Source organism: Uranotaenia lowii, chromosome 2 (genome assembly GCF_029784155.1).
Source record: "Uranotaenia lowii strain MFRU-FL chromosome 2, ASM2978415v1, whole genome shotgun sequence".
Taxonomy (NCBI): Eukaryota; Metazoa; Arthropoda; class Insecta; order Diptera; family Culicidae; genus Uranotaenia; species Uranotaenia lowii.
Genome location: NC_073692.1, coordinates 215,147,526 through 215,172,046, shown reverse-complemented (window position 1 = coordinate 215,172,046; position 24,521 = coordinate 215,147,526). Strand labels below are relative to the sequence as shown.

Here is a 24,521-nt window from a genome sequence, read left to right as displayed (position 1 = left end):
CCCTAAGTGTTTGTGTCAGGTCATTGAATACTTGCGAAGATTTTATTGAAAAATTCACAGGAGCACAATGTAGAACTATTAGTCTGCAATTTTATACTCTTGAATGCAAGTTATTTTCAAAAAAGTATAAGTTTTAGAATCGGTTTGTTGGTTTACTACTTTCAACCAAATGAGAATAATTTTAATCCGATTGTTGCTGTTTCGTGCTACAAAATGTTCAAACTCTGAAAAATTGGTTTGAATTTTGATATTAATTGGAATTTCTCTTATTTTAATTTTTTTTTTTGCAATCAATTTGCAAGTTTATCAGTAAGAGCAAACGCACCAATACGGGAGTATACGCGGCCCGGTTTTGCTCATTTCAGCGGACCGGTTTTGGTATACACACCCTTTCGCGCACCAGGCGTTAGCATATTTATTTTAAATTTAGCATTGCACTGAGAAAACTTTTTGCAGAACATCTTGATCAAATAATATTATACGGACCGAGTAAATTTTCTTAGCCGTGAGTTTTTTCGATTAAATTTCGATTGGTGCTTTTTCGAAAAGTTAAGTCATAGTCGACATCTCAGCATCAGCAGGGCCAAGCAGCTTCGACCGACCAGCAACCGGGTCCGGTGGCGGATACAGCCGAAACTTCCGGGCAGCAACAGCCGGAATCAAAGTCAGCAGAATCTGCGCGAAATATTCCAGGTGCTGTGGAGTTCTATCATCAAGTAGAAAGTATTCCACCGCTGGTCAGAGGCTTCGGTTTCTGTGAGTTGGACCCGTCCGGCCTGGAGCGAGATGAAGGGCCGTTTTCGTCATTGCCCCGGTTCAAGCCTATCTGATGCATCCTCGATTTGATGCACCTCATCAGGAAGCGACTAATACGTCACCGAAACCGCCACGAAAATCGTAATGGACGAGATGCTTAAAACAGGAAAATCCTAAAACGAAGAATATTCATTTTGAACAGTTTGCTGAAGCTTTCTAACTCCGATCATAATGATTTTCTAGAAAATGTACAGATTGGAAGTTTTCCAGAAAAAAACAAATATGGACAGATTGAAAACCTTCGAAATAAACTATTTATAAACCTATATGAAGAAAATCAAGTTTTTTTCACGTTTCATTAATATTCGAAACACTTTATGATACATTATTTATTACAGTTCAATAGTAGAAAACAACACTACAAATATTTCAAATTTAACATGTTTGCACTGTTGTTCAACACATACGTCATCATCCAGTACGCCATCCTATTATGTTTTTGAGCCACTGTCTCAATCGATTAGCTGCTCACTGATTAGAAGGCCAATTTGAAGCTGACCTAGTCCTCTCAACTGGGTTAAGTTGTTCGACTTTCCGGAAGACGTTTCCAATGCCAACAAACGATATCAAATTGTATCCCCGAAAGCATTTTGCAGACGAACCTTCAAAATACAAAAATATAGTTGGCATGTGCTGAACCAATTTTATTTTATCATATTTACCTGATATTTTAGAAGCGCTGATTTTCATTTTTCCTATTTTTGTATGTATTCTGGTTCGCTATGCGTAGAGCACACAGACCAATAAAATCACAGCTACACGACCGGAACAATGTTTATCAGAATCGGCCACCAGCGAATATTGAAATTCGAGAACGGAGACTTTTTTCCTTTTAGCAATCCTTCGGGTCGAATCGGCGAACCATGGAGCTTCGGATGAAATCACGAATGAAAATTTCTTTGTTTTTTGAACTGATTGTGGTTGATGTTGCTGTTACTTCGAAGATTGATTTGAAGTTATTGAAGGCCATGATTCTGGTTCGGAGTTCCGTTGTTGTTAACCCTGGGAGATGCACCTTGATTGGAAAAATTTCTGCTCTTCCCGTAAACGAGTCTGCCGGTTCCACCACGGCCGGTGTTCAGTGGACCAGTTCGACCCGATGCGCAAAATGGAATGTAAACAAACTCTACACGCTGAACGTCGTTTGTTTAACTCAGAATTAAACGGTAAAATTTTTTCAGTGCCTGTTTGCTCTCGCCCCTTTCTTGTGAGCAAATTTGGTGATTTTATCGGTCCCGACGGCAACGGCCCTATTTTGCTCACCCATATACCAACCCCCGGTGCGGTATAAAAGTGATCAAACTCGTGAGCATTTTCACTTTGCTCGCGATTGCTGCGGATGCCCTAACATGACAAATAACTCCATTTTTTGTAAGTGCGCATATCTTGTCTTTTGAACAAAATTCTTTATCTATATATATAAAAAGCAATTTCTGTATGTTTGTTTGTTTGTTTGTCCTCTATAGACTCAGCCGTCTTAAGAGCTAGAGAGCTGAAATTTGGCATGGATGCTCATGAGGACCAGGAAGGATGAAAAATGTTTTTAGATTTTCGGATGACCCCTTCTGAAGGGGGTCGTCCATACAAGACAAATATTGTTTTCGCGATATTGACGTTACTTTTCGTCGGATCGTGTTGAAAATTTGCACTTGAGTGTTTTGAAAGACGAGCAATCGATTTCAGGTGTCAAATTTTGTGTAGGGGGTCAGCCAAAGGGGTCGTCCATATTAACTATTCGCTGTTTTTGCGATATTGACGTTATTATACATAGGATTCAGACAAAAATTGGTACACGATAATTCTGAGTGACGTGCAATCGTTTTGAAGTATCAAATTCATTCTAAGAGGCCGGCAAAAGGGGACGTCCATATTAAATTTTCAGTATCTTAGTGATATTGACTATTTTATACATCGGATTGGGGTGAAAATTTGCACATAGGAGTTATTAGGGACAAACAACTGATTTCACTTATCCAATCTAAAATCAGGGGTCGGCCAAAGGGGTCGTCCATATTAACTATTCACTATTGATGCGATATTATCGTTATTATACATAGGATTCAGATGAAAATTGGCACACGAAGGTTTTGAGAGATGAGCAATGGATTTCAGGTATTAAATTCAGTGTAAGGGTCCGGCAAAGGGGGTCGTCCATATAAACCTTTCAATATTTTTGCAGTATCGTCGTTATTATACATCGGATTGGGATGAAAATTTGCACACAATAGTTTTCAGGGACGGGCAATCGATTCCAGATGTCAAATGTTTTGCCAGGGGTTGATGAAAGGAGTCGTCCATATAAATTATTTTTCACTGTTTTTAGCAATATTGACGATATTATACAATGGATTGCATTGAAAAATTGCACATGGGAGTTTTGAGTGAAGGGCAATCGATTTCAGTTATCAAAGATTGTATAAGAGCTCCCGAAAAGGGTTAAGCTTTTTGGCAATAACTGCGTTGTTATGCAATGATTAAGTCGAAATTTGTACACGTGGTTTTTTTGGCACGGTCAATTGATTCCTGATTTCAAATTCAGTAGCAGACGACAGAAAAAGTGGTAGTCCAATATTTTTGCATTTATTACTTAACAATGCATTCGGAAGTGCATCTGGAAAATGTCTGACAATTGACTTTCATACAAACTGTTCATGACATATTCCAAGTTGAAAGCGAAACGGAGTTCGTATGGGATCAGCTAGTTTCCTATAAAATCGATGTGTAGCAATTACAAATTAAGCTCCCTCAATATCCGGACAAATTTAGGAGAAATCCAGGAACTACTCAATAATAGTCTAGAAGAGAACACATGAATTCGAAAAACGTTACCTTTTTTTCATTTCATATTAGAATTCCAGAAAATCGTTCCTGTTTGTGTTGAAATAACTTGCGAAAATATTTTTTCATTTATTTTTAAAGTAAAAAAAGCCGAAAAATCATTACCACGGAGTGGTGTAAATTGTCACCATAATCCTTGAAGATGGCGGCTATTAGGCTAATTTATGCTATTTGGTGTAATAATGTGCTGCCATCAAGCATTTCCTGCGAATGAGGCGAATGCTTAAAAATGACTCACTTTCTCCGAATGAAGCCCCAAAATGAAACTTGGATGACAGCTTTCGCTTGCCGATTATTAAGGTGTAAAGCAGCGTAAGGAGAAGAACGAAAAAAGTTCAACCAAAAAGCAATGAAAATCCAATTCCACTCAAAGTCCGCCCAGGTTTTTCAATTGAATTTAACAGTTCAGTGCGCATCTTGTGCCATTGCTCTACGAGATATGGGGGTAATTGCTGGTACTCGGATTTTTTTTATTACCTTCGCACCTTGGAGATATCCTCGAGTGTATTTTAGATATTCTCTGAGGGATCTAGTATAACTGATTTCACAAATTAACACATATTTTAAATACGATTGCCACACGTATAATTTTGAAGTATTTTTCTAAAACATAAATATAAATAGTTTTTCCACAATTACCAAAATAATTAAAAACTCTTTTGGAAAATGAGGAAGCTTCGATTCCATGTGAAAGAAGACTAGCCACAATGGTTCTATAAACAGACTCCGAGAAGTGAACGTGATGAGAAGCAATTTCCCAGGATTATCTTCCTGGAGATGTTTGGTTCCCATTCTTGTAGCATCCGGAAGGATGTTCCCTTTATTTTGCCAACATCGGTTTTCTGGATGACGCCAGCCGACATCCATAAAGCTCTATGAAGTAGGTAGCAGTTGTAGGGTTGTTTCTTTTGATGATGCACGAACAACAAAACATCGAAAGAGACGCACAAAGGCAACAGCAAATAGGTACATACCAGTAAAGGTGCTCGAGCATTTTGTACCGGCCAGCACCCAGGAATGTGCTTTTATTTAGCATCCTTAAGGAAGCATTTTCCAGCTCGGCAAAGGAACGGAAAAACCTCAAAGGACTCCTATCACTTTCTTTCATATTGCACTCTTCGTATGCTTAGTGGGGAATACTAACTACAACAATGGGCTACCCTTGGCTACCGAAACGATAGACCTTATGTTTCATTAAGTTCCAATAAATCTCTAAACGTTTAACAAGTAGAGACACTGTAAATATTGTACAAATAACAAAAAGGTTAACTTCCCGGCTCAGAGCATATAAATCAACGAATATTAATAACAGCTGCCGTATTGTAGTGAGTCTTTTAACCCAATCGATGGTTATAAGATCAAATTTTGGTCATGACACACAGTATTTCTTCTGGAGGATTTAGCATTTAAGGAAACATACACATACAATTTGGTACTGCCGCACTCAGCTGAAAAAAGAAATTTAAATTCACTTGGATTTTCACGTAGCCACTCACTACGTTAATTTTTGTTTGATTTACGTGAAGCATTTAGAAGCTAAAATCACTTGATCCTTCCGCGAAAATAACTTAGTTGAATGCATGTCAGAACAAAGACAAATTAGATTTAAGTAAAAATCCAGTGATTAGCCCAGTACAGAGGGATTTGGTGCAGTCTATATGATGTTTACGTAACTCCGAATGGCTCATTCACGTAAAATCTATGTGAAGGAAAACAGTTCTCAATATGCCGTGGATCCTACAGCTGGTGCATAAATAAACATTGAAAATTTGAGTAATGGAAAATCTGTCTTTTTGAAGGTAAAAAAATTGTTTAGTGGTTGCTACACGCAAAATAATTTAGAAATTAATTTTACGGTATTGCTCATGTAAACAAAGCTTTTGATGCATTACATCGATTCTACGTGTGTCCTGAAGTATCTCCTTTACTTTTATGTATCTAAACAATGAATTTCACGTAAAGTCTAAGTGAATGCCTTTTGCGCATATTTCTCAAGCGTTTGGTTAGCTGACGTGGGAACTTGCTGAAGGCTATTTGATTTTGAGGTTAGTCGGGTACCCTGCAGTCGTTTTGCGTTCCGGGTTTGGTGAACAAATAAATTTTTCTACCGATCATGGTAATTTGTGTCATTTAGATATTTTTTTTCATATTATTTTTTTTAACTTTTCAGAATTTCCTGAATTAACCCGCTGGCAACTTCTGGAACTGAGGATTTTTGAAACAATAAGAGTAGTGTTAGTGTGCACTGAAGAAGTGATAGTGATTATTCTAAGAAAATTCAAATAAATATTTACGATTTAATTTTATAATTTACTCATTATTTTTAAAATAAACGAATAAGGACTCAAACATCTTTTCAATACTCAAAACATTTAACGTAGCATCCATCATCACATCGCGTTAAGCTCACTTAAATTTCACGTAAGTTTTAGGTAAGAAACAATTCCTATAGGGACGCATTTACATTTTTATTCCGTAGCATCTACGAAAAAATCAATTGGATAAAAATTATGTAGTTCTTTACGTAGCCTCGACGTTCAGATTATTCTGCGTGTATTTACAACATTGTTATTTTAACAGATTTTGAAATGATGCAGCTAAGACGGCCAGGCAACCGCTAAAGGGAAAAACCAAAAACCTTTTTTCGGCGAATTTGTGTTACATTAATGTGATTTAGTGAAGTGAAGTATAAAAAGTCTCAGTTTAATGCAAACACAAAGTGCGTCAAACGGGAATCATGCAACAGCAGGTTTAGATGCAACATTTGTATACCACAACACTTGCTCAATTTTTATTTTAATATCTATTATATAAAATTCTCTTGTAACGGTGTTTGTAGTACTACTCCTCCGAAATGACTCAAACGATACGAATGAAATTATTTTTAGAATATTCTGTAGCCATGCGAATCGGTTTATATCGAATAAAAAACACAAAAAGTCACATGAATTGGCCGTTATAATTAAATTTGTAATAATTTGAATAAAATAAAAGTCATGGCTTCCATTTTTTCGAGATTATTTTTTTTCCTTTGGGCGGTTTGTTTTTCGTCTCCAAGGTCGAGGCGTCGCGAGCCAACGTCGGAAGGGGATAGTAACCAAAGCATACTAATCAATGATCGCTGGAAAAATGAAAAATTTTGGCGCCTATTTCGCAACCAAGCATATTTTAATGTACGTGGTGACAATATGCATCCTAGATGTGGCTGTCTAAATCACCATCAAAATTTTCAGAAGAACAAAAAAAAATAGCAAGAGTCTTATTTGGTGGAATTGATGCCTTAAGGTGGTTAGGACGAGTGCCTCGATTACCTAAATAGGATTCTTTACAGCGACGCTCACCTGTGTGGTGGTTTATAATGCAACTTAGCAACCACAAACAAAGTGAAAATATAAAAAATAAATATTTGATCATAAAGAATTTAACGTCTATGGGGTCTGTCATCCCTGAAGTGCAAATAACGGTGTCGTGTGGATCAAATATCAGTTGCGTGGCAGTAAACAGAAAACGACGGATAAATTTAATCCCCTTTGGTTTGCCATCTGCGTGTACCATCTTATGCAGAAAAATACATAGGCAGGTAAGTCGTTTTCATCTAATATTTGATATTCGTTTTAAACTTTTAGGGGATTTCAGACAAACCCTACCCGTCATTCCGCGGTCAACATATACCGATGAGGTGAACGCTTGCATAAAATCATCGCATTTGTGGAGGTTTGTTAAAAAATTACACTTGAAAACGAACATGTGAGTAGAAACGCTTCAAGATCCATCCGCTGAAGTGTTCTCAAAAAAGCTTCTAGAAATCGGCGATGGGAAATTAGCTGAGCATGAAAACACAGGATGTATCAAATTACTGGCAGACTTCTGCTAAATTGTTGAGTCCCAGAATGATCTCATTAACCGCATATTCCCCGAACTTGACAAAAACTTTCTAAGGCACGAGTGGTTGGCAGAAAGAGCTATCTTGGCTGCCAAAAATGATGTAGTAAACAATCTAAATATTAGGATTCAGCATTTAATACCAAGAGATTTAGTGTCATAAAAATCTATTGAAACCATTTGCGATGCCAACGAAACGGTAAACTACCCCTCCGAGTTTTTAAATTCTTTGGATTGTCCAGGCTTGCCACCACATCATCTCCAACTTAAAGTAGGATCGCCAGTAATTTTGGTACGAAATTTAAACCCTCCACGGCTTTTCACGCGTTTAGTAATTAAGAAATAAATGAAAAACGTTATCGGGGTAACCATTTTAAATGAAAAATTTCGAGGAGAAGATGTCCTACTGCCTAGAATACCAATGATTCCAACGGATATGCCCATGGAATTCAAACGGCTTCAATTCCCAATCCGATTGGCTTTTGCGATCACTATAAACAAAGCACAAGACCAAACCATGTCCGTTTGTGGTCTCGATCTGAGCACACCGTGTTATTCACATGGACAACTCTACGTGGCGTGTTCTCGCGTGGGTAAGCCATCGAATTTGGTCGTGTTAGCGAATCATGGAATAACTAAAAATATTGTTCACTCTACCGTTCTTCAAAATTAATAATCATTGTTTGTGTTGTTTTCATGTAGTATAGTTTAAGTTAATAAATCAAAAATTATGTTTGAAAGCCTTATAAAATAATCTTTTTGATATTCCAATAAGACATCACCATTTACTTCCCTATTATTAAATAATCATATAGCAAAAACAACCATAAGATACACAATGTTTGCCAGTAATCAAATATCTGAGTTTAGATTCAGAATTAAGATTCAGAATTCAGATTAATAATTCAGAATTAAGATTCAGGAATTAGATTAATAATTCAGATTCAAATTTTAGATTCGAAATTCAGATTCAGAATTCAGACTCAGATTTCAGCTTCTGAATCGCATCTGGATGAAAAAAAAAATTAGAAAGCTGAAGAAAGCAAATATTACGATAGATCAAATTTAATTTTGAATTATTCAAACTCTTTAAAACATTGAAATTTGAAATTGATATTATAATTTCGCTTTTCTCTAAATGATTAGATGAGTTATTTAAATTTGAAATTCATGTAGTCATTTTTATCTCGCACAATGTTTTCCGTCAATGTGTTTCGTACTGTCCTAGATGTCAAAACAACGTTTGCCGGGTCAGCTAGTAATGTAATAAAGTTATCAAATAAAAACAAAATTATCCTGACACAGTTTCTCATATCGTGAGATAGTTTTTTGAAATTTTTGATTCTCAAAGGAAATTTAAAAATTTGAGCAATACATGTACAAATTTTTACATTTATTGATGCCTTAGAAAACTTTACGCAGTATGACGGATTGGCTTAATAATATCACCTAGAAACTTTAAATTGCTTTAATTATTTATCCTATACCAACACTATTGATGATCAAGTATTTTTCGAACAATTACCAAATATTTTAAAATAAATATTTTTATGATTCGGTAACCAGTCTGGGCTAAAATTGCGTCAAAATGCGAATCAAATAGTCACATTTTAAATCTCGTTTCCATGATTGTTTAGAATTACGCTGTTTTAATTTCAAAATTTCATCCAAATTTTTCGTCGTTTTTTTTACCCCTATATGTTTGTGCTTCGGTGCTGTGTGGCAGCGGCCTAAAGAATACTACCACTGCACTGTGGTCCGAAAGGGCTCAAAGTGAAACTTTTTTCGTAGTGCCTCTGTCCATCATTTTATCTCTTAAGTGTCTTCAGAACATTTGCTTCTTCAAACATGCTTCATAACTTGAAATAATCAAAAGTTAGTCAAAGCCTACTATAAAATAATTGAAAATTCTAACTTTTTTATTTCAATACATAGAGAAATACTTTATACTACAAAGTTGTAGAATACAAGAAAATATGAAACTTTGTTGAATACATCAAAACTCTATCTCTTTTCATAGCAGAGTTATAAAGGATTTATTTTAAAAGTTATTTAAAAGTTAGTTTTTTAAACTTAACTATAGTTAGATGAGGATTTACATGAATAAAATGTTCTAAACATTTGTTGAGACATTCAAATCACACGTTTTGCGCAAGATTGCAACATTCTACGACGTTTCCTAGCCAACTTATTGCATTTTTAAGTTTTATTTTTACTCAACTTCACGAGCGTTTATTGCAAAAACGTGCAAGTGGATTTTCAAAACTAATAAACCACATTGAAGCTTGAACTTAGTGCAACAAATTGGTGTTGGTACCATTTGTCTCCACGCGCTCATATTTGAACACAACAAGCATATATTTGATATGTTTTATGTGTTTCCATACCAAAAATGGAAAAATTCATTTCCAGGCTACGCAGATCCTACGCAAAACGAAGGCAGAAGGCAGTTAAAAATAATTTTTGTATGAAAACACGCAAAACACATCAAACGTATGCCAGTTGTGATCAAATAAAAGCGCGTGGAGACAAATGGTGCCAACACCAATTTGTTGCACTACGTTCAAGCTTCAATGTGGTTTATTAGTTTTGAAAATCCACTTGCACGTTTTTGCAATAACCGCTCGTGAAGTTGAGTAAAAATAAAACTTAAAAATGCAATAAGTTGGCTAGGAAACGTCGTAGAATGTTGCAATTTTGTGCAAAACGTGTGATTAGAATGTCTCAACAAATGTTTAGAACATTTTATTCATGTAAATCCTCATCTAACTATAGTTAAGTTTAAAAAACTAACTTTTAAATAACTTTTAAAATAAATCCTTTATAACTCTGCTATGAAAAGAGATAGAGTTTTGATGTATTCAACAAAGTTTCATATTTTCTTGTATTCTACAACTTTGTAGTATAAAGTATTTCTCTATGTATTGAAATAAAAAAGTTAGAATTTTCAATTATTTTATAGTAGGCTTTGACTAACTTTTGATTATTTCAAGTTATGAAGCATGTTTGAAGAAGCAAATGTTCTGAAGACACTTAAGAGATAAAATGATGGACAGAGGCACTACGAAAAAAGTTCCACTTTTAGCCTTTTCGGACCACTGTGCACTGGGATACTGGTCCATGTCGTACGAGGCGACTTATCCAGTACCTCCCAGATACGTTTATTTCATATTTCTGTTTATTGGAAATCAATGAGACTGTATCTGGGAGGGGGAGAAAATAGGTCAAGGTCAATTATTGTATACAGAGTTCGGAAGTTTTTCAAGTTCAAAACATTGGAAGAAAATGTTTTCAATCTGAATCAGTTTTAAATTCTTGCTAGTATTTTTGAATTTTTGTACGTATTTTCTCTCGAGAAGGGTATGCCAATGGTGCATATGTAGTACATGCATTTGCACAAGCTGTACTCTTCCATATTTTCTTGTTTTGCCAATTTGAATATGATTTTTCATTTAATTAATATCTTTGCTCTCCTAGTAACTTCGTTTAATAGAATCTCTTCACGAGTGTTCAAATGTGAATCGCAAACGCATTGCTTTTGGCTATCTGTTAATATTAACCCATTTGAAATCATTGAAGAATATGATCTAAATTACATCAGTTAAATCTGTTACATCAAGCGCAAAATAAGTGTATGTTCCTTATAATAGACAAGTGTTCAGTCCCTTTTATCTTTGGATTGGTAACAGAATTTTGTGAAGGTAAATGTCCTTTCATATAATGATATTTAATTTTGAAAATTGCGTCTCGGTTATTCAATCATTCAAGCCGTACAAATATCGTTTCCATGAAAAAAATGTTCAAAAATATTTTCATTTAGGTTGCCAAAAGGCTTTAAAATTCCCTATTAAATCAAGCTTTTGATCAAAACTTGTATCGCATGTCGACAGTCATATCTGTCTTACCTAATAAATGTCACTTCTCTTGTATTGACCAATGTTCCCTTGGCTTTAGAATGGTTATAGTGTTAGGAAGAGTCAAAGCTCCTCTAATATCGCACTCTGATATTTCGTTATCATACGTCAATCCTGGTTCTGGAATCCACTGCTACAGCTTCGTGCAGTGTTTATATCGCTTGTTTCAACTTTGCATCACAGAAACTCAGTGTAGTCGTCTAACCAGAGCGCTAACTGGTCAGTTAAATAAAAATATATAAAAACAAGACTTTGTTTTCTGAATCTGCTGTATGGTTAAGCTATGATTCAGAGGTACTATTGTACCTAAATTTATCTTCCACTTAGTGTGTACATGTCCCTCTTTTGCCCGACTACATTTCTTTAATGTATGTCAGAATTTAACAAAGTAAGTTTAAAAAAAGTCCTTATTTCCAATATTATGATTAAAAGCTTTATTGCTTAAAAATCCCTATGTGGATTGGCTAAATGCCAACTTTGCCATTATAAAATCGTTCATTTGCCCTCATTGTAGCATCCTGGATAGAACATTTTCTGATCATTGTAAACTCAACTATCCTGAATTTTGTAGTTGTGAATCAATAATGTATGATGCATTTCAGCTCATATAACGGCTGTTTTTCGTTTGCTAGGAAGCTTTTCGGTACTCTCGCCTATATTGTTATAAGTGTATCTAATTCTAAGAATTTAAACTAAAATAACAATCTGTCATTTTTCACCCCATGTGGTTATAAGTTTCAATGCTTCAAAATCCCTACCTGGATCGGTTTTATGCCCTATAAATTTGTTTATTTTCTAATCCTTTTATGGTTTTCAGGTTTCTCAGGTAAATGATGAAATCTGTGAAAAAAAAGGCTAGGCACAATTTTCCCGTTTGTTTGGATAACGTGCCGCTTTAAGCCTACCCCTTTTCTGATACCTAATACCTGATGCAGCACCCTTATGTAGTTTCTTAAAAAACATTTTAGACAGAAGAAAATGTTACTTTTTAGCAACAACAACTGTTCAGTCAAGGAAAACACCAAGAGTCCTCAACTTAATAATAAATTCGTGGCACATAGATCTCAGCCGCGTAAATCGAAGCAAAGAATTTCCAAGAATCTAAACAGTAGTACGGCCAGCTTGCTGGAAAATGTCCACGAACGGAAATCTTAAACAGGAAGCGATGGAAAGGAGAAGATCGAAACCATCACTTCCAGTGAAACGATAAGTGAAAAAGATTTCATCAACAACAGTATCAACAATGCCCAGAAAATGGCACAGCTCGTGCTGGCCATGAAACAACAGAGTTCCATCGCATCACTACAACAGCAGTTGGGTTCAAAGTATGATCGCCCTGTCGCACCACGAGATGCGAGAGTATGAAACGGCCGTTAACATTTTCCGAGAGATTCACGATCGGGAACCGCACCGTTTGCAGTACATGGAAATCTACAGTACCGATCTGTGGCCCTTTTCTTTCAATTTTTCCAGGTACCCTTTTAAAAAAAGCTTCATCTATTCTTCACTAGCTGATCCCATGAGATCTTTGTTTTGCATGCAATTATAAAAAATGTGATAAAATAAGGTTATGGTTTTTCAACAAATTCTACTGTTCCTCACACTGAATAAAAAAAATTCCTTTTTAGTAAGAGTATTCTTATTTAAAGCTAGAAAATCACCTCAAAACCCGATCTTCGAATCGAACGTTTACTGCTGGCCGCGGTGAAAATGGCGAGAGTACTTTCTATCACAGGTCTGTAGGCAATCATCTGCTTGAAAGAACTGCTATGCTCCTGGTAGTAGCTGAGCAGAGCATGAAGCGTTCCTAGTATATTCGTGGCCACTGCCACGATCTTCTCTTCTTGGCTAAGTCTATGACTGTATTCTTACTGATTAACGTATGGGTTAGATTAGTCTAATCAAATCACTGACAATAAATGCAATGTTTTTCTGAAGTAATGCAGCTCGGCCTTCGAATTTTTGGCTGTCGTTCGATCCTAGTGATGCGGATAACTCTGGTTTGATCAGTTGGTCGCTTTCGCCAAAGGGAATGTGCATCACCAGCAACAAGCTACGCAGCGTACTTGAAATTTGAACAACAACCTCCACGATTTCGGTAGCCAGACCAGGGACATGTACGAAAAAGAATTCCAACGGATCACCAGCAACGCAAACCATCTCTACCAGCTTCATCAGATCCTCAATAAGCCTACCAAGTGAGGTGCTGACCTTTTCCGAACGCTCGTGTAACAGTGGGCTTACCCGCGCGGTCAGTAGCTGAAGTACCTATGGCGATATGAAGTTATTATTATTGGGCGATTCGAAAAATAAAACAGTGCCCGCCGATTGGTCCGATGTTCTGCTAGTTCGATTTGTCCAGCCGGAACCGACAACTAGGGCCATACACTTACCTCGATATTAACGATTACGAAGACGGCATTACGGGGTAGAAAAATAGCCACTGTTGTTTGTTATAAAACAAAAACAAAAAAGATTCAAATCAAGTTGATGGTGACGTCATATAAAACACCACTACCAAAGCACGACTGTTTCGTCATACTTTTCATCGATTTTCTTTGACACAAAACGTAAAGAATGAAATAGGCTGTCAAAATTTTGGCTTCCGTGCCCACTTCTTCACCGCGCCTACTTTGTGTCAAAGTTTTTCCACCCATAGATTTAAAAGCGGAGCGTGATCTGGCAAACGTGGGGTGCCCGAGAAATTGGAGAACGGTTGCTATGAACCGAGTGAATTTTAGGAATTATGTTCGTCAAGTTATGTCGTGAGACGGAAGACTTAGTAAATAAAAATAAAGATTTAAAAGCCCTGCACGCTCATTTTCTTATAACCATTTATGGTTCTTAAATAACCATTTTATGATGTTTACTTCAAAATCGCCAATATGGTTATTTTTCAATAATTTTTCTAGCAAGAATTTTAACCATTTTGGTAGTTTTCGAGTATAAACCATAAAATGGTTGAATAATTTGATATCGCCATTTTGAAAGCGGTTCAAACTGCAGCCGGACCCCCAAGCAAATTTTTCTTCCGCGGAACAGCATCCAGTTTCCTGAAAAATCAGTTCTGGAAATCGTACAAACTTCGGATTTGTCGCAGATGGAGAAAGGTAAGTGATTTATTCCAATTATTTGTCGATCTCAACATCATGAACAAAGAAAAATTTCAGGGTGCCGACTGGATGATGCCGATTCGATTCCGTTTGATAAACCAACAACATTCCATAGGACGAGAACTCACACACCGGTCCATCGTTACCAGCCACTGCTAATGGAATACAGGAATTTGATTTCACACCGCCCGGAAGGAGCTGGAGCACCACCCGGAAGGAGGCCAAAATATTTGAGAAACATCACCAGCGAGTCAAAGATTATTCGCCAGACCCGCCTCCTTCCCCCTCACCACGTTAAAGATAGCAAACTAGGGATAATGGTATTGGCCATCCCGCAAGAGCTCGCTTTCTTATCAGGTTTCAGTAGCGCTCGTGGGGGAATTTTACTCCTGCTACCAGGTTATTCGGCTGCTGTTGGCGTTTGCTTAAAGCTAGGTGGCAGTCATAATATACAAAAAGGCTTTCAAATTACTACAATGGGGCATAGTTTATAAGTATTAAGTACAAAAACAATAAAATTAATGTTCTGATAACTCTTATTTTATCTATTCCTTCAACAATTGTAATTAAATCGCACAAAACAGCCCTTACGGTTGAAAAATAACCATTTTTGAATTTCTACGGTAATCTTCCATGTGGTTAAAAAACAACCATATTTCTACTTCTCCCCGAAAAGTCATTTTATGGGTTTTCATTGAGAACTCATAAAATGGCATTTCCCGGGAAAAGGTCAAAAATGGTTATTTTTGAATAATAAATGGTTTAATAGTTTCTAGCGTGTGGCCGCTCTAATTGACGTGTATTTGTTTGACATCTTACATTCTATACTATCAATACTCGAGCTTGGCTCGATTTTACCCAATCACTACACGCTCAAAATTCAACAACCACAAATACTAAATTATAATACTAAAACGACTTCATTTAATTTTTACTTTTTCTAATATAGTAGGGTGAAAATCGCATGTTTTTATAAACATAAAAATAACTGGTGAAACCAATAATTTTTCTTACTACGTCGATTTGATGTCCCATCAACCTTAAAACTTATGATGTACAAGCGGTATGATTATCTGTGGACATTCAGTTCTTAGAAGCCATTGAAGTTGAAAAGTGTTGCATTATGCCCCAGTTGACGGTATGTGATTTATGTGTTATGATATTTATTCGACCTAATAAAGTTCACTTGCACAATCAATAGGAAAATAATTCACAATGATCATATTTTGATTAAATCAAACGCATCTAAGGGATTTTCATATTCGATTAACAACTAAATCTCATATGAAAATAACGTGAATTCTGCGTGCTATGTGAGCTCTATTTGCTACTTGAAATCCTCGTACACACAAAAAAAAAGCATAGTAAAACTACTAAATCCGTGGTTTAAATGAACAACAGGCAACCATATTTTTGAGTCAAATATGTTTTGTTGTTTATAATATCTTACGCATAGCTATTTTACCATGTGCTAAATTTGGCTGAGCATAGTAAATTCGACTGCGTTTTAGTAAAATTGTCAATGAAATGATGCATGTTTTTAATTCGTTTCTAGTAAAATTGATATGTTTCATGATGAAACTAGTATGTGTTATGATAAAGATTAGTATACACGAGGAGCTTGATTTGAATAGTAAAATTACTATGCATGTTTGTTTGTTCATTTGCATGCATACATTATGACTTCATGTAAAACATTGAAATTCACACTTCCGACACACGTCGGTCAATGTTAGTGTGTTCTTACGATGCCCTGGAAATTTTTTTACAAAGTTATGAAACTTGAAAGCAGCTCAAAATTTGTTTGTTTACTCGCGGGTTTGATGATTAATGATCCTGAATAAGTATAAACAACAAGAATGTTTTCCATAGTAAAATTAGCATACGCACTGATGTTTTTGAGTCAAATATGTTTTGTTCTCAAAAGTACCATGTGCGTAATGTTTTGTTGATATGAATTGATGCCACAATGTCGAAATTAATATGCGGACGCTAGTTGTAATACAAATTATGATCAAATCATCATGACCATAGTGTTTTCGACAACAAACATTGACATTTATCGAAAACTACTAGGTGCATAGTAATTTCAATAATGTTTAATGCGTACTTTAACAAAATTGATGTTATAATTTACGTGGTTGAAAATACTATAACGCAGAAATGGTGAAATTATCATGACAACGTCTTTGGAAAAGCAACGCAATTTTTTTCCGTGTAGATGTAACATGATTTGTATGGTTCCTATAATCCATGTTAGCACTAGCAAAATTTCTTGATTTTTTCTCCCTGAAAATCAGTTTTTTTTTTCGAATTGAGCGTGGTTCATGGATAACGCATTTAATTTTCAATCGGAGGGACTACAGCTCATATTGTCGAGCAACAGAAAAATCTTCATCATATTGAGAGCATAAAATGAACATAATTAAAAGTCTAAAAAAAATAAATTAAAAGTCTAAAATTATAAAACTTATACAAAATGATACATTTTGTTACAAATTTTGTTAAGATGGTTATGTTAACCTTTAGAAAATGTTATAGGTACCTATCATTGATTTGATTATTATTTATCAACTATTTTTAAGTTGACTGCACCACTTCAAAAAAAAGATCAATCGTGCTGAACAAATCGATAATAAGTGATGTATGTACTATTTGGATTTTACATTGGTGGCTCCAGAGAGTAAGTTTTCGGGTAGAATATGCCTTGAATTAGTTCCTCTATTCATGTAGATCCAAGCATCTGATAGAGCAACTCCGTACTTGGGAAAGTATTGTTTATCGTTTGTAATCATCTTGAAGAAACCCTAGATTCGAAAAATAAATTCAGCATTAGCCACTCTGGAGTCAACAGTGCTAAACAAAGTGTTACCAATCGTTTTGATCATCTTTAAGGATTCCAAAGTGAAATCGATACTCACCCGAAAGACGAAAACAATTCACCAAAAATTAATCCCAGAAACCATTTTGCTAACCCGAAGTGGTTAACGTTTTTTACAAAACATTAGTGTCAATTTCCCAAAGAAGTTAAAATTAAATGAAAAATTTAATAAGTTTTATTTGAAATTTCAAAATCGCAAAGATTGGAGTTGTTTCCGCTTTTTGTGTTGCACTGTATCTTTTTTTAATTTTTATTTTCAAATGATAATTGAATTCACATAAAATTTATTTTCTAATTTAATACGTTTTATTCAACCACTCTTCGAACCCAACCCAAGAAGCTTGTCAATAGTATAAGCAGCTATGATTAACAAATGTGAACTCATAAAAATTGTAGCTGGTAGTTGTTCCTTAAGGGGGAGGGAGGGGGTGGGGGGGTAGGGTCTAACAATTTAAAAAAATCGATTTTTTTATTTTCTTTATTTTCTTATTGTAAAACATTTCAAGAATGTTTTGTCAAATTTTCAAGTCAATTGAAGCAAAACTGTAAAAATTATAGGCCTTTATCTCCTCCTATCTAATACTGGAAGAAAGCAAGAGCAGAAACTTCAAACGCGATTTTCTCGAAAGCACATTTTTAAAGTCCGTGGACATAGCCATTTGAAAACTACTTATCCAATTCTTTTCAAATTAGGAGCATATTTTCTAAATATAAAATACCAGACCCCAACGTTTTTCCTTTTCTTTTTTATTACTTTGGGGAGATTTTACAGATAAAAATGGCGGATTTTTTCGTGAAAAATCGTAGTTTTTACTTCGAACAGCCACAAAAATTTCATAAAAAAATTTTTAAGTTAAATTAAAACGTTGGGGTCTAGAAAAACATCTATTAAAAATATGTTGCTCTGATTTTTTGACTTCAGATGATTCTGTGTTGAGATACAGTGTCCACCGCAAATCCTGTTTTCTAAAAGGCATCCTCGAAAGTGTTTCGTCACCGGCTCATTTTTCGATATTTTTCTACCAAAAAATTACTAAATGTTCTTTTAACAATGCTTTGAACGACAGCTCTAGAAAAAAAATCGTGAAAATGGTGATTGTTTTTACCCGTTAGACCCTAACCCCCCCCCCCCCCCCCCCTTTATTTAAAATTGAAATTCATCAAGCTGTACACTTTCTATAGTGAAAAATTTCTCTTCTAGCTTTTTATCAAATCCCTTCGAACCTAGTGCTTTGAGAGTGAAAAACACCATTTTCTTCGTCGGGGAACGTCGTCGACACACCATTTCGGGACTGGAATCGAAACAACGGAATAGAAATGCTCAAAATATGGAAATCCTGTTCGGCTGAAAACGTTCGCCCGCGTTATGTCAATATGATGGAATGCTTGCTACGGATGGCTGAAGCAGATTTACCTCTTCTATTTTATTTCGGAGAGGGTTTTTGTTATTTTTCTTCGCCTTTTTTTGGAAAATTCGAAAAAAAAAACCAGGAACACAGCTTTTTGACTGACCTGAATGTGTGAGCTTGGGTGCAGCCAATTGGCAAGTCCTTTACTGTCCCTGTGAGTAGTGGGGCAGTCAATACGGATCATGACGACCCCGTAGGTGCTTCGGAAGCCACAGTCTGGAAAAGGCGGCTTTCCCTATTTTCATTTTTGCTACCTTCTCTCCATTTCCTCGCACATTTGACCCCGGATGGAATATGATCAGGTGCGGTTGATTCAGACTAGTCAGAGGCTGTTCGCATACAAATGGCAAAAATTTAATTTGCATTCATGATGTTTGATGGTGGGTCATATTTCGGATAGGTTTTTGCTTCATCTTTTCTAGGGAAAGGATCTTTTTTTTCTTCCTCTCTCTCTCTTACTTGCCCCATATGCATTGCCTAGGCTAGGATTTTATGCATCAAATTTTGGAGAATACCTACAGCTCGGGAATAGTTTCTATTTGATGGTTTTTTGATTCCTCTGAATAGAATACAAATTTATAATCCGAATGAATGCAGATGAAAGCTGCTCGTTTGCAGAATATAGATGAGAGTGATATTTGTGTTTGGATGATGTAAACGATTCTCCGTTCATCTAATTGCGTTTTGAAACATATTTTGAGAAATTGCTGAAAGCTTTTCTTAATCTGATGTAAGGAAATGTATTTATTATCGATAAAGAGCAAACATAATTTTCAATGTGAGATTGTTGAATCAATGGAGCAAAGTAAAATGGTTTGTAAATTTGTGTAATCGGACATACAAAATTTTAACAGCATTGCGTTGCCTGTTAAAATTACTATTCAACCTATTTTTTTTCGAAATTTTAAATTCATGAATTTTTTTTAGATATAAATGAAGTACTAGAAAAAGAAAAAAATAATTGTGCACAGATTCATGCAAAATTTATCATTTTCAAAAGAGACCTGACTAAACCGTTGTTTGTTCAAAAAATCACAAAGCGTGAATGGTGAAAAAGTACACAGTAAACGAAAAATTACCGTGGTCGGTAATTTTTTTACCGAAATCTTAACATGTGTAAATCGTTAAACTGTTCGGTAATTTTTTCGGTAAAAAATAAACGAGCATCGGTAAATGAAGAATCGATTTACCGATGTTCATTTATTTTTTACCGAAAAAATTACCGAACAGTTTAACGATTTACACATGTTAGGATTTCGGTAAATAAAATTACCGAACACGGTAATTTTTGTTTACTGTGTATAAAAACATTGTTAAGGATTTCCCCAAAGTTCAAAGCAAGCGTTGAAGTGAAGAACATCATCGGCAACTGCAGTTAAGGGTCTCTGAGATATTCAGTAAGTTAGTCTCCGAGTCTAGCTATCACTTAATTAAATCAAACCTCAAACAATACATTTTTGCGAGTTCAAGAGTTCGTAAGCTGTACAGTAGACTGAGTCGATTTGGGTTCACTTTTGAATTTCTCAATCCCTGGAGTCTTAAGAGCTTCGTCTTAGTCCAAACCTCATCCATGATTTTTTGCAGAATTTTTAAGTAACGTTTACAAGAGTAAATTTGAAGGTTTGTATGGAAAAATTGAATATTTTATAATGAAAAATCAACATCATTTTTGTTTCTTCTATGGAACCAAGCCCACTTATGGTTTTGGCGCCAATTTATGAAATCTCTAAAGGAAATTTCCAGCTGAACAACTTTGTTGAAGACCGTAACTTCGCATTCTATTAGGCAAAAAAGTCAATAAACTGTTAAACTGATTGAATCTCTAGCAGATTAAAGAATGGATTTGATGGATGTTTGGCAAAAAAATATCATGATTTGGTGGGACTCTGCTCCTATAAAAAAGCAAAAATATTCGTGACAAAAACTTTGATTTTCGCTGCTTTTAAAGCCTAAAAAGAGTGCTCATGTTTATGTACCTTAAAGCGGTACATCACGCAACAGCAGGATTAGATGCAACATTTGTTCACAACGTTATTAAATTTCATTTTAATATAGTGTAATAAATTTATCATTTAATGATAACACAATGATTTTTTATCCCTAAATGTTTGCAGCACCCTTAAACTTTTTATTTAAAAAAAATTGATTCGAAGAAAACCAAAAATTGCTGCAACTGCTTTATGCGTAATGACATCACAAATATATCGCTATATATTTTCAAACGTTATGAAGATGGCTGCAACTTAACCTATTTTCATATCATAAAAGGGTGTAATTCGCAAGTTGTGGTAAATTTAAAAATAACTGATGAACAGTGAGTAGTGAGTAAGGTTAATGATAGTAACAAGAACAGCATATGGTAGTAATTTCTGTAATTTAATATTGACAGAGTTTATTGTAAGGTTGCCAGAATTTTTTCCACTCCCATCCGGGCCTAGCAATTCCGGGCATTTTTTCAAAAAAACCTGGCAAAATCCGGGCATGGATTTCAATTTTTCAAATCCAAAAACCGGGCAATAACCGGGCAAAATTTAGGTGTTGTTATATATAAAAGCAAAAAAAAATGAAATTAATATTTTATTAATGTAATTGCAGACTTCCAAAAACTTTTTGGAATACTTAAATATTTAAAGGTTTATAAAAGTAAATCAGCGAAATTATTTAAAACAACCGTTGAAAATGTCCATACCGTTAATCGATTTTGCTGAAACTTACTCAAAAACTATGATTTTTTTGGGTTTCTTTGTGAAAATTGTGAAAAAATCCGGGCAATATCCGGACTTTTTTCTCGATATCCGGGCAACCGGGCCGGACCGGACTTTCTCAAAATTTTGCATCAAATATCCGGGCAAACCCGGATAAAACCGGGCAATCTGGCAAGCTTAGTTTATTGTCATGAATTTGAAATTACTCTTTTTTTCATAAACGGACAGTTTTCTACGTTTCTATTCACAAAGTTGCGAAACATAGAGAAACGTGTAAATAAAAAAGAAAGTGGGTTTACGTTTCTACCTCCCAAAACGTGGGGTTGATTAGTTAAGCGTGTATAAAAAGAACATCATTCAGTTGAGTGATTTTGTAAGTGGTAGTTGCGTTTTCATTACGTTGGTGAATTTTAAATTGTGAACGTGCAGAAGTGTTTGGAGTCACTACAGACAATAATTTTTCTGACTAAAGCATGGTCCATCCAAAATCTGGACGCACTGTTAATTATCCATAGCGCTCCTAGTTGTCGGATCTGGAATGTTTTGACAGTACTTTGTTCGGAAATGTTTCTCTATCAGTGCTGAAAATTACATAACGATTCGTTTTGTTTCAATAAAGTAATGGAAGCCGCGAGACGAAAGTAAACTTTGGACACCCACGTCAAAAACCCGACGTGGTCTGGTTCAAAAATCGTGAAATCTGATTTTGGGCGGCTTCCTGGCCGAAAATTTTACAAAGCCACTGGTCGGGGTGATGTCTCCGTTATGCAAAATGGTCCTTCGCAAGGAATCACCCAACAAGCAACACACGTCTCAACTCCCGTAGTGTTAACTACTGAATGACGTCCTTCAAGAGACAAACGCTCAGACAGTCAAGGAGTGATCGGGAGAGCGATTGGACATAACTAACACTCTCACACTAAACAGCTTTGTACTACACAATCATGTAATAGACTACCACACATCTCCCCTCTTCTCCCAGGAAAAGAAGGAAAAAGAAATTTTTTTCGGCGAAATTTTGAATCAACGGAATAACATTTACTAACGTCATGCTGTAAAATTATTTTGTAACTTTCCGTTTTTGTATGATTTCAAAATATGTATATTATTTTAGCTACCTACAATTTAGGCGACCTGGAAGCCACTTTCAAAACTCTCAGTCACCCTTGCCACATTCAAATTAGGCTTTCTGTAATCTGTAACCGCCGATATAAGAAAATCCAGTATAATTATCACATAGGTTCAATTATTTTTACAACTCCATTGCATATAAAAAAAACGCAGCGCTACATATTACACCAAATGCCAACAAATTGTATCAGTTAGAAAAAAAAATCTTCATTTGTAGTCAAGTTCTGTACCGAATACGAACTAAAAAATCTGTATTTTTGTAGAAAAATCTGTACATGTGGCAACCATGCTCCAAGTTAGTCCATAGTCTATATCTCTTCGAGAAGTAATAGTCCTATTTGCCGCTGATAGTCTTCGTGATATTATGCAGGTTGTTTCACCAATACTTTTCAGTTTTGGGACAATCAACCTCAAAAACGACCATGTGTGACGATCGACTGCCCGTTTTTTGTACCGAGAGTTTTTGAGGTTAATTGTCCCGTCTCATCTGTACACGCTCAGCAAGTGTGCGTAAGAAATGTCAAAAACAACTCTATAGTACTTTTGTACTCAGACACGGGCATCGCTCTAACCAAGCAGTCCTCTAAGGCGAGTCCAAAATTAAAAAATATTGTAAATCTTCCTTGAAAGTTGAAAAAAAAAATTACTTTGACAATAAAACTTGGTGGCGGGTTATCCATGACTTATATGATGGGTTAGCATATATTTGGCAACAAACTTCCCAGAACCACTCGATCTTGACATTTAGCATCAGTAGCTCTATAAATGAACATGTTCTCTTGAACGTCTCATCAAGGAATAAGAAACTAGATGTAAATAGTTACAACCAAAGTATCGAGATACGCGGGAGAATTTTTTTTAACAAATAGTTGGGATCGTTAAACTTTGTAGCTTTTAATTCAAATATTGCAACTTTGCACTCAAATCTGATGAAATCTTATCACCTGACTATAATAAAATGAAAATAATACTTCACTTCACTCAGAAAATGCTTGTTTTGACATTGTTTTCCAAAGTATTATGATTTCGTGAAAGTAATTCAGATGTTGTTGGTACTTGTTGCTCTGTACTATGCCATAAATACAGAAAAGGTCGTGCATAATTTGATGCAGTTTACTTCTTAACAACTGTTCACCAGAAACCATGATGTGACGTCATTCGTACGCGGCATTTAACATTTGTTGAATTACATTTTGTCCAGATTATAAAATATTCTTTCTCATTACCGAACAAATGAGGTATCGATTCTATCGTGAGCACTTTTCTGAGACGAAGCTTTTGTTCTGTCCTTTTCCTCACTTTCGAGCAAGGTGTGTATATATTCAGGAGGTGTTACCGAATATCGAATTCCCGATTCAGCCATTTTGGCTATGTAGACTATGCAACTATACGGAACTCATGAAGTTTGTTTACCAACAAACCACCGAAAAGCTGAGCAAAAAATAAACAAACTCATTGAGAGCCCCGCTCACTCCTCGCCTACTTACTGTGAAAGTCGGGAACCTAGTGTATCAAAAGACCTTGCTTTCGAGAAGGATTTGACAAACCGTGCCTACGTTTTTTAAGCCTCCAACGCCCGGAGATATAAAATAAACATCCTGGGTCAGAGGTTATTTAACCGTTTAATTTAACAATATCATTATCTTGAAATTTTATAATCATGTCTGAAAATACGTGTTTTGATACGTTCAGAATTTTTTTTTTTCAATAAGAGAGTTTATAACAATGATTTTTACACGGTCATTGATCTTTACATAGACGCTATCTCAAAAACCAATTGACCGATCGCCACACATGTAAACAGTACAAAACTACTTTGTATCACTAAAAAT

The 24,521-nt window shown here is 35.5% G+C and overlaps 1 long non-coding RNA gene across 1 annotated transcript; it reads right to left on the bottom strand.

Annotated features, from left to right (window-relative positions):
- Window positions 1-1,130: 1,130 nt before the first annotated feature.
- On the bottom strand, window positions 1,131-2,158 carry LOC129746632 (uncharacterized). The gene is made up of 2 exons (XR_008737331.1): window positions 1,479-2,158; window positions 1,131-1,418 (listed from the first exon to the last, which is right to left on the bottom strand). It is a non-coding gene; the product is annotated as an uncharacterized LOC129746632 (long non-coding RNA).
- Window positions 2,159-24,521: the final 22,363 nt, after the last annotated feature.